Raw genomic sequence first — 8,611 nt, 5'->3', positions numbered from 1 at the left:
TGTGGTCCCTCAGGCATCACTTGGCCGTTTAATGGAACTGCAGAAGCTAGGCTCCACCCCAGTCCTACTAAATCAGAAGGTGCATTTTACCAAGACCCCAGATGACTCATATGCACATTAAAGTTTGAGAAGCACTTGCTCAGACCAAAGAGGGGTTTATTATTTCTCATAGCAGACGTCTGGAGATAGATAATTCTGGGGTTTGTGAATTCACTTGCAAAATGATGTTGCTGATAACCCACACGCTTTCCAACTTTCTGCTTTCACATCTTCCATGTGTTCTCTGTTGCCCTCCGATGTAACCCTTCATTCATTGTAGCAGAATGGGTGCTGCAGCTCCATCACGACTCGTTGAAAAGTAATCTCTCCTTGTGCTTTTTTTTTTTAAAAGAAAAAATATATTTCCCAGGAGTTCCGCACCATGCTTCTCCTTTGTCTCATTGGCCAGAGCAGAATGATCAAGTAATCACTGGTAGTGGGCAAAGCCATTAATGTGGTGGCTTAGCTCAATCATGGTTTATCCCCTGGAGATAGGGGAACTTTTCTCATCTGGATACCTGAACCCAATTGGGGTTCTCTTATCAAGGAGCATTCATCTGTGTCAGGTAAGCATCTTGTTCTTGTTGTTTCGTCACAAGTTGTCTCCAACTCTTTTGAGACCCCGTGAACCATAACATCGCCAGGGTCCTCTGTCCATGGGATCCCCAGGTGGGAATACTAGAGTGGGTTGCCACCCCCTCCTTCAGATGAACTTCCAGACCCAGCATCGAACCCACATCTCTTGCATTGGCAGGTGGATACTTTACCACTGAGCCACCTGGGAAGCCTCTGGTAAGTACTAACCAATTATATTTCAGGGAAGCAAGCAGTATTAGTAGGCAGAAGTAACATGAGTTAATGAAGGGATGGAGGCATATGGGGAAAGTTCTAAACATGGAGCTTTTTCTTATAAATACTGCGGAGTGGTCGATAAAATCAAATCTGTATCATGTAACACATTTGAAAAACAACAACTGAATCTGGTGATCATAAAGTTACAAATAATCCTGATGATCAGTAAAGTGTGGGATGTGAGCAGGAGAAAGATTATAGGACATTAAAGAGAGAATGAAGGGTGAGGAAATAAAAATAGCTGCTGTAAACAATTTTAAAAGTTTGCAAAAGAGAGTTCCCTGTGGCCAAGTGGTTAGGATTCTGGACTTTCACTGCCATGGTCCAAGTTCAATCCTTGGGTGGGGAGCTGGGATCCTGCAAGCCATGTGGCATGGCCAAAAAAAAAAAAAAAAAGTTTGCAAGGAAAGGAGAGAGGAATAGAGTGACAGTCAAAAAGTAACTGTCCATCCCTTCTATCAAGGGAAGGTGCTCTTGTCTGTCCCCTGCCCCCTCAACCCCCATAGCAGAGATCTGATAATGTGGAGAGGAGAATGAGTCAGTGAAAATGATAGAGATTGTTAGCAAAGACAGAGGTTTAGTCTTGGCTCACAGGAGACCTTGCTTGCCTCTGTGAAAGGACAGTCCTGTTGAGAAAAGAGACGTGGAGTGGATGCTAGGGCGGTGGTCCTCAAGGTGCTGTCCTCGGATTTGCAGCACCTCCTGGGAACTTAGAAGGGCAAATTCACTGGTCACACCTCAGACCTACCCACTCAGAATCTTCAGGGATGGGCTCAGCCATCTCTGTGTTAACACGCTCCACAGGTGAGTCTGATGCACGCTTGGAGTTTGAGAACCACCGTGCCAGGAAATTGTTTATACAGTATCTGCCTTCTGCATGCCTCTGCAACTGAACTATTTGAGATCTTCCTGTCGGGAAATGTTTCCCCCTTTATTCTTCACTGCTCACTCCAGCCAGGTACACCTGTGGGCCCAGGTAGACACACTCTGAGGTTCTTCTGCCCCTGAGGACGGTGTGCAGAACTCCGGATAGACTAGGGAGTCTTCCATGTAGCATCTTTGTTTCTGTTCCAGCTGGGCTGGTTACCCATGTTTCCTTTATTCTTACTCAGGCCCTTCTTGGGTTTAGAGAGAAAAGCTCACTGATTGTGTTATGTGCGTCTCGGTTCCATGAATGAGTCTCCATTGCTAAACCATGAAAGTCTGTACTCCTGAGAATGGAAGGTCAAGACTCCTGAGACTTTGCCTCTGCCCACTTCTTGACTATTTGCCAAGTCAGATCACACCCCACTTATAGCCTTTTAATGTCCCTTGTGCCTATGGGACAAAGGTCACACTCTTTTTTTCTTTTTGGCCCCACCATACTACATGTGGGATCTTAGTTCCCTGAGCAGGGATTGAACCTGCACCCCCTGCAGTGGAAGCACAGATCCTAAGGTGAACCTCTTCTGTTTGGCAAGAAGTATGTGGAAGGAACTGACAAAATTTTTTACAGAGTCCTAGTACCATTTGATCTGCTCGTAGACCTTTATAACCTGCCTACCGTAAGCCAGGAACTCTATTAGGTATAGGGATAAAAAGATGCTTTACAGAGGAGTAAAATATATTCTGGAAGAGATGACCAATAACACAGGTAATTTAAATACAGTAATTTTTTTTTTTTTTGCAGCACCAGATCCTGCAGCCTGCAGGATCTTTAGTTGTAGCATGCATACTTTTAGTTGCAGTATGTGGGATCTAGTTCCCTGACCAGGGATTGAACCCAGGCCCCCTGCATTGGGAGCGAGGAGTCTTAGCCTCTAGACCATCAGGGAAGTCCCTAAATACAGTAAAGGTAAATGCTATGACAAAAGTCTGGGTGGGGTGATGTAGAAGGACAAACAAAAGATGTTTAAGTCAAAGAAGGTTTCCTAGAAAAACTGGTTTAGTTCAGTTCAGTCTCTCAGTCGTGTCTGACTCTTTGTGACCCCGTGGACCGCAGCACACCAGGTTTCCCTGTCCATCACCAACTCCTGGAGCTTGCTCAGGCCCATGTCCATCAGGTTGGTGATGCCATCCAACCATCTCATCCTCTGTCATCCCTTCTCCTCCTGCCTTCAATCTTTCCCAGCATCAGGGTCTTTTCCAATGAATTAGTTCTTCGCATCAGGTGGCCAAAGTATTGGAGCTTCAACTTCAGCATCAGTCCTTCCAATGAGTATTCAGGACTGATTTCCTTTAGGGTGGACTGGTTTGATCTTCTTGCAGTCCAAGGGACTCTCAAGAGTCTTCTCCAACATCACAGTTCAAAAGCATCAATTTTGAAACTCGTACCTATACTTTAGAACATAATCTTGAAGGAAAAGTAGGAAGTAGCTTAGAAAAAACAAAAGGTAGAGGTATGTGTTTCTGACTAAAGGATAGCATTGTCGAAGATAGGGGGTGAAAACAAGACAGCAGAGACAGGACACAGAGATTCTCTGAAGCTGGAGTGCGGAGTGGCAGATCAGGGAGCTGATGACGGAGCTAGTGGGTGACTGGCCATCTGGCTTTCCCCAGAACTCAGTTTCAGCACAGAAAGTCCCTGCTGCCTCACTTCTGGGCAAACCAGGGTGGGTGTTCACAGTAGGATGGGAGCCAGAAAGCAGAAGATCCCGAAAAGGAATTCACACTTGATTCATCAGGATGGAACAGTCACTGGAGGCAAGAGGATATGCTTGGGAACATCTTCTGGGGGCTCAGACAGTAAAGAATCTGCCTGCAAGGCAGGAGAACTGGGTTCGACCCTGGGTCGGGAAGATCCCCTGGAGGAGGGAATGGCTACCCACTCCAGTATTCTTGCCTGGAGAATCCCATGGACAGAGGAGCCTGGCGGGCTATAGTCTGTGGGATCACAAAGAGCCTGACATGACTGAGTGACTGTCACTTTATAGGTCTGCATTTACAAGAACGGGGCCCAAGTGGGCTAACCCTCCGCAGGGAAGGGCAAGTAAACTCAAGATTCCTGGCTTTGGCTGTCCCACACAAATGGGAAAATCAACACACACATAAAGAGACATTGTTAAAGACAAGGGATAAAAGGCAGGAAGCCAGGGAGGGAGCATAAGACTTGAATTCTGGAGTTGGGAGTTCATTGTTTCCACTTACTCAGACCAGCTCTGTGAGCTTCAGTTTCTACATCTATGAAATGGGATAATACCTACCTCCTTGTTTTGTTTTGATGATCAAACAAGAGAGTGTGTATGAAAAGGTTTGGTAAGCTATAAAGCACTATACGAGTATTACTAATAGGACTACTATCATACTCACAATGTGTCCAACCACATCAACCCTGAGAGTGTGATTTTGGTTGTAATTGCATCGCCTTACTTCCTGCTATTCCCCAGCACTGAGTCATCATCAACAACTCTTGTAAGTCAGCTGGCTTCAGAGGGGTTGAGAGTTGATGGGGAGACTTGCTGAAGAAGAAGTAGTTCAGATTCTTTCTGTTCTTCCTCCAACCATAAACATTCAAACCTGGTAAAGTGCAATTAAAAAGGACAAGAATGGAATTCAAAAAGATACGTGCACCCCAATGTTCATAGCAGCACTACTTACAATAGCCAAGATACGGAAGCAACCCAAGTGTCCATCAACACTTGAATGGATAAAGATATGGTATATAGAATGGATGAAGATCTGTGACAATCTAGAAGGATGGGGTGGGGGGGATGGGAGGGAGGCTTGGGAAGGAGGGGACATGGGTGTACCTATGGATGATTCTTGTTGATATATGACAGAAAACCACAAAATTCTGTAAAACAATTATCCTTCAATTTAAAAAAAAGATGGGATATATATAGACAATGAAATACTACTCAGCCACTTAAAATTTTGCCATTTGCAGCAACATACATAGACTTGGAGGGCATTATGCTAAGTGAAAGCTCAGAGAAAGACAAATACTGTATATATCACTTATATATGGAATATAAAAAATACAACAGACTGGTGACTGTGACAAAAAGGAAGTAGACTCCCAGAGACAGAGAACAAACTATGGTTAGCAGTGTGGGGAGGGCAAAGGGGAGGTGCAGCATAGGGGCAGGGAAATTAGAGGTGCAAGCTTAGGTATGAAATAAACTGCAAGGATATCTTGTACAACTCAGGAAATACAGCCAAAATTTTATAATAACCATAAATAGAATGTAACCTTTAAAAATTGTGAATCATGATATTGTACACCTGTAACTTGTATAATTTTGTACAGCAACTATGCATGCTTCAGACAGGCTTCAGTCGTGTCTGACTCTTTGTGACTCTGTGGACTATAGCCCACTAATGTTCCTCTGTCCATGGGATGCTCCAGGCAAGAATACTGGAGTGGGTTGCCATGCCTTCCTCCAGGGAATCTTCCCGACCTAAAGAGATTGAACCCACGTCTCTTTATGTCTGCTGCATTGGCCAACAGGTTCTTTACCACTAGTGCCACCTGGAAAACCCACAGCAACTATACTTCAATTAAAAAAAAGAGAGAGCAAGAGTGGGGCGTGGGGAGAGAAAGGAATGGAAGAGATTTGTTCTAGATCTCCAAATACCATTCTAAGGGTTGATAGCAAGTTGACATCAAGTCAGATCACACCCTGCTTATGGCCTTTTAAATATTCCCTTGTGCCTATGGGACAAAGTTCACTTTTTTTTTTTTCCACACCGTGCAGTATGTGGAATATCAGTTCCCCAAGCATGGGTCCAACCCCTGCCCCCTGCAGTGGAAGCACGGGGTCTTAACTGCTGGACCATGAGGGAAGTCCCTCGTTTTTGATCTGGCCCCTATTTACCTCTCCAGGTTCTCTTTAGTCCTTCCTCCATGTACTACATTCCAACCACAAGCAACTGCTAAACACAGTGAAATCCCTCCTGGTTTCTTCTGGCTTGTGCTGTCCTTGTGCTGTCTCTCTCTCTGACTTTCCTCCTTGACTTCCAATATGGGTTCACATGCTACCTCCAGCGTGAAGTCCTCCTTGGTTTCCCCAGGCAAAGTCAAGCATCAGTGACCCTGTATGACCTTGGGTGCTCTGCTAGTACAGGGGAGGGTAGATGAGAGCATTGCACTTTCTGTCACTCTGGCTTTTACACTCAGATGAACCATTTGTGGCAAGGCACAAGAGATACCCTGGAGTGGGTTGTGAAATCTATATATAGATTATATATAGCTACAAAGATGTGGCTATATAGCCACATAAGTGGCTATATAGATTCTGGAGCCAAATGACCTGGTGGCAGGACCTTCGAACCAAACTCTTGGTCTCTCAGTATGCACATATGTAAAATGGGGATGACAGTATCAGTAATCATATCATAGGGCAGTCATGGGGATAAAGTGAATTCATGCATTAAAAAAACACAGAGGAAAAAAACACACAGAGAACAGCACCTGCCACATACTTGTTAGCTCTTGCTATTAATCTCACACTCTCTTCCTTGTGAAATGGGGATAAAACTCACTGGAGAGAGTGGATATGAGAATTACTCAGGATAAGCAGAAGTGCTTGGCTTAGAGAAGATGCTCGATAAATCTGTTACTTGCCCTTTTGGATCTTGCCATTTGTATTGTAATGTTTTATTTCAACCACTAAAATCTCTTAGCTTCTCCAGGAAAGAGAAAGCTTCATCCATCATTGTGTTCTTAGCATCTGATGCACACTAGATGCTCAAGAAATGTTTGGCCAATGAATTGATAAAAATATATGGGAAAACTCAAAAGAGCTTTAATGGCCTCTTAGCTATATCCAGAAAGGTCACAAAATAGTCATCTAATCCCTAAAAATCTGTGTCTTTATAAATCTGTGTGCAAGTCATAGTTTGAATATGTATTTTTTTGTTTTTTAAATTTTTACAATATTGTATTGGTTTTTGACATACAACAACATGCATCAGCCATAGTTATACATAGGTCCCCTCTCTCTGGGGCCACCCTCCCCTCTCCCATCCCACTCCTCCAGGTCATCACAGAGCACCAGACTGGACTCTGTGTATGATACAGCAACGTCTCACCAGTTATCCATTTTACACGTGATAGTGTATATATGTTGATGTTACTTTCTCCATTTGTCTCATGCCCTCCCTCCCCCACTGTCCCTTCTCTATATCTGGGTCTCCATTCCTTCCCTGCAAATAGGTTCATCAATACCATTTTTCTAAACTCCATATATACATGTTAGTATATGATATTTGTTTTTCTCTTTCTGACTTACTTCATTCTGTATAACAGGCTCTAGGTTCATCCACTTCATTAGAACTGACTCTAATTCATTCCTTTTTATGGCTGAGTAATATTCCACTGTATATATGCACTACATCGTCTTTATCCATTCATCTGTCAATGGACGTGAAGGTTTCTTCCACGTCCTGGCTATTGTAAGTAGTGCTGCAATGAACGTTGGGGTACATGTGTCTTCTAGAATTGTGGTTTTCTTGGGTATATGCCCAGTAGTGGGGTTGCTGGGTCATATGGTAGATTTTGCATATGAGTTTTAAATTGTTTTGTGTTTGTGTTTCTTGATATCTTGTCCCTCCTTTGTCTTCTCTGTATTCATTTTGGGCAGGGTTTCTCAAGCCAGCAGTAACAATTCTTTGTTGTGGAGACTGTCCTGTGACCGTAGGTATTTAGCAACATCCCTGGCTTCTACCCACGAAATTCCGGTAGCATCTGCCACCCTCAGTTTTGACAACCTACAATGTCTCTAGGCAGTGCTGAAAGCTTGGAGGGGGAGTGGAACCTATTTCCTTTCCCTGCCATTGAGAACGACTGATCTTGGGAAACATTTTCAGATATAGCAAATTTTGGTAGCCTGATTTTTCTCTCGTTATCTCCAAGGCAAAAAGCTGGTTGATATGCCTCCAAAGGGGATAGAGTCTAACAAAGGTGAAGGAGAATTTGTCCTTCCCTGAAGACAGAATTCTTCCCGCTTCTCACTCTCAGAAATGGCACAAAGGTGGCGAGGAGGTTGGGAGCCTGTTTTATTTACTCAGATATGTGCCCCCCAAAATAGCAAGTGCATATTTCTTTCACTTCAGTTTGTGGGAAAACTGCAAGAATGAAGTGTTTTACAATTCAGATTAAAGCAAAAAACACATCAGGCTGTCTGATTTTTCTGGGAGCCAGAAGAAGGAGAGGGGCTTCTTTCTGAAATAGTTGCAGAAAACACTTTTCAGCATCAGAAAAACTTTTTTACTGCATGAAAGAAAAATGTGTATGTTGAAAAAGAACATGAATGCTAAAAACACATTGTTCCTATAAATCCTTGACTCTGAGACACAGTTCATAATGCTGCATAACTAATAGTGCCATTTTAAAGCTATTTAAGCCGGGAAATTTGTTATCAGGTGACTCATACGTGTGGGGAAATCCAGTTCACCTGTGCCAGAGATGAAAGCAAGCGATTAGGTATTTAAATGTTGAGATTCCATTCAGTCTCATAAATGAACTGCAGTAATCTAGGATGAGGAGAAAAGAAAGGGGGTAGTTACTCATCACGTTAAAAAATGTTCAAGGGCTCTTTGGATTTAAATAATGAAACCTTATATTTATGACACATTATATTTATAACACATTTATCTTTCAAATAGTGTAAGTACTTTTATTTCTTTTTTATTTTGAAACATCCAAAAAGTTTTAAATAAAAGTTAAGTACAATACAAAGAGGGGCTTCCCTGGTAACTCAGCTGGTAAAGAATCCACCTGCAGTGCAGAAGACCCCAG

This window comes from Cervus canadensis, chromosome 21 (assembly GCF_019320065.1).
Source record: "Cervus canadensis isolate Bull #8, Minnesota chromosome 21, ASM1932006v1, whole genome shotgun sequence".
Taxonomy (NCBI): Eukaryota; Metazoa; Chordata; class Mammalia; order Artiodactyla; family Cervidae; genus Cervus; species Cervus canadensis.
This window is presented reverse-complemented; position numbering follows the sequence as displayed.